Source organism: Rattus norvegicus, chromosome 4, assembly GCF_036323735.1.
Source record: "Rattus norvegicus strain BN/NHsdMcwi chromosome 4, GRCr8, whole genome shotgun sequence".
NCBI classification, from domain to species: Eukaryota; Metazoa; Chordata; class Mammalia; order Rodentia; family Muridae; genus Rattus; species Rattus norvegicus.
In genome coordinates this window covers 117,541,570-117,544,783 of record NC_086022.1, presented here as the reverse complement: position 1 = coordinate 117,544,783, position 3,214 = coordinate 117,541,570, and positions in this window count along the sequence as shown.

Below are 3,214 nucleotides of genomic sequence, written 5' to 3'. Positions count from 1 at the left end.
CACATCTAACAGTTTCTTTGTCACACATTTAAAAAATAAAGTTTCTTTCTATTGCTGGAGTAAACAACTTTGAGGGGAGGCTCATTTTAGCTTACTGCTTACAGTCCATCATGGAGGGAAGACACGGTGGGAGCTTGGAGCAGAAACCATGGGAGGACTGCTGCTTACTGGCTTGCGTGGAGGTTCGTGGCCAGTTAGCTTTCTTACACAGTCCAGACTCACAGTGAGCTGAGTTCTCCCATATCAATCAGGAGTCAGACAAGCTTCACACATGCCCACAGGTCAATTGCTTAGTTGAGATTTGCTCTTCATGGTTTCTATAGGTTTGTGTCAGGTTGACAGCCAAAGCTAACTATGACATACGGCAAACAAACGTATCCAGTTAAATTTCACAAGTCAGAATTTTCTTTGTGTAATCATAAGGTTGTATATTCACACAAATTCCAGAACATTCTCACTCCTTCAGAAGAAAACCTATACCTTGTTTTCTCCTAATTGTCCCTGCCTGCAGCCCTAGGCTACCAGCATCCACTGTCCATAGAGTGGGGATGAGTCTTCGTGACTAGATTCTCCCATGTGTAGTCTTCTGTGACTCACCTGTTATTTAGCTTCATGTTCAAAGGTTCAAGCAGATCGCGGCATGGATCCACACTTCCTTCTTCTGACTAAGCAAGAGTTTGCTTCATTGTGGTGACACACTTTGTTTATCCATTCAAGGGCATCTGCCATTGTCACTGGCCAGCCTCATGCCCATAGATGCTGCCTCACTGTGCCTGTGACAGCATGTCTGTCACACCGTGCCTGCCTCACTGTGACTATGACAGCGTGGCTGCCACACCATTCCTGTGACAGCATGCCTTAGAAGGCTGATGATGCCAGGTATCTTTCCAGTCATAGCCATCTGCTCTCTAGGTGCCTATTCACATGGTTTGCCTTCTCACTTAAGTGATTTAGCCTCTTAATGACTTATAAGAGTCCTTTTGATAGTTTGGGTATACAGTTCTTATCAGAAATATATGACAAGATTAGTTCTCATTTTGTTGCCTTTTTTGTCTTGTTTTAAGATATTTTTATTTTTAATGATGTGCATGTATTCCTGTGTGTCTGGGATTGGGTATGTGTACAGGTACCTGTTGATGCCAGCATCAGATCTCGGGAGCTGGGGTTAGAGGTGGTGTTAAGCCACCTGATAAGGTGCTGGGACCCAGACTCCAGTCCTCTGTAAGAGCAGCAGCAGGAGGCTCTTAAGTGCTGAGCTGAGCTCCCCTACCCATCCCCCATTTTGAGACGGGTTCTCACAGGGACCAGGCTGATGGTGAACTCTGTGTAGCAGGGGATAGCCTTATCCTCCTGAGTACTGGCATTGTGTTTTTTTGGTAGCGTCGACTGAGGCACGCAAGCCTTGTGCTTTGATGAAGCCCACTTTTTGCTTTAAATTTTTTTTCTTTTTTTTTTTTTTTTCAGAGCTGGGGACCGAACCCAGGGCCTAGCGCTTGCTAAGCAAGCGCTCTACCACTGAGCTAAATCCCCAACCGAAGCCCACTTTTTATTTTTGTCACTTAGGCTTTTGTGGTTATAGCTAAACAGCTGAGTAGCTCTGAGTTAAGTAACAGATTAACTCATAAAAATAGCAGTGCTTTGCAGATTGTGACGTGGTGAACACAGGATCAAGGTTGCGAAGGTTCTCAGACATCAGAAGGGAAGAGGAGACAGCTTCCTTCAGGTAAGGGAGGCTGGTCTATGCAAATGCCACAGTCCCTGGGAAAACAAGCAGGAAATAACTTGCCCTGTCGAGTAAGGACTACCCCACCCTGTCGGCTCACTTCTTTTTGGACCTTTACCTTTGCTGGGATTCTGTCACCACTCAGTGGTCCTCACTTCTGCCTGCTGGCCTGACTCACTTTTGACCCCTCGGTTGATGAAGTGTTTGTGTCCCTTGGTCTGTCCATGGCTCACTTGACTTTCTTCCTTCTGAGTGATCATGTATTTGTTTTTATTGTTGCCATAAACTCACGTTGACACATACACAGGAAATATTTAAAATACATACTTAAAGTGTTACCTCCCACAAAATGACCACCACGCTCCTCGCCTATAAGAAGTCTCTGTTGTGGTTTACTGACTGTACCCAGTGTCCTGTTAACAAAATGTGTGCTTTCCCCATTTCCTGCATTTAGCTCAGCCACTGAAGAATGAGACAGTGTCCTTCAGTGCAAACAGAAGCAACTTACTGTAAGGTTTAAGTTTCAGAGTTCAGTGCTCACGAGGACCCAGAATATCTGCTAAGCGAATGGCCTCCCTCTATCTAGTGAGACTTTGGGGGAAAGACTCCAACCAAAGAGAGTCTGTTACCCCCCAGACAGGAAGAGTGTTCATTCACTGCTTCTCCACTGGAATGCAGATAGCTATAACGTGTGTGTGTGTGTGTGTGTGTGTGTGTGTGTGTGTGTGTGTGCGTGCACGCACGCACGCACGCACGCACGCACGCACGTGAGCGTATAGGCAGGCTCCAAACTTGTGATCCACTACCCTAGCTTCCAAAGATGCTTCCTTCACAGGTATGTGCTACAGAGGGTCTCACTCTATAAACACTGGCATGATGCCCACAGTGTAGCCAAGGCTGACTTTGAACTCTTGAGAAATGGCTGCCTCAGCTCCTGCAAGTGCCGAGACTATATATATGAGCCACCATGCCCTGGCCTTGGGTGACATGTACATTCGGTTGGTTTGGCTTAATTAGAGCTATATACAGATTGTTCCTATGAGATTCACTAGGGCTAAATGAATTGGACCCATGTGCACACCCTACAGAGCAGCTGTGAGGACGACAGCATGGGGTATGTCCTACTCCCAAGCTGGGATTTGTCTGTAAGCAAGAGAGGGCTGGGTGGCTAAAAGCAGCTCACACACATTGGTATCAGCTGTCAGTCATCCCTCTGGCTATTCCAGCTACGAAACTTGGAGCCTCTGCCCCTCCTCCCGCTCATCCCCACCATCCAGACAATCATCTGCCACTTCCCATTTTCCTGTTTCTTATATTGATCTGCTCTCCTGAACCACATTCCCACCCAGACCCTCCCCTTCTATAACTTTCAAACCTCAACTTGCACAGATTTCAAACACATCTGACTTTTCAGGACTTCCAGAACATGGCTGAGGTTATCTGAGCAGCTTCACAGTCATCAAAGCCCTCCTGTCCTCCTGTGTGCCAGCT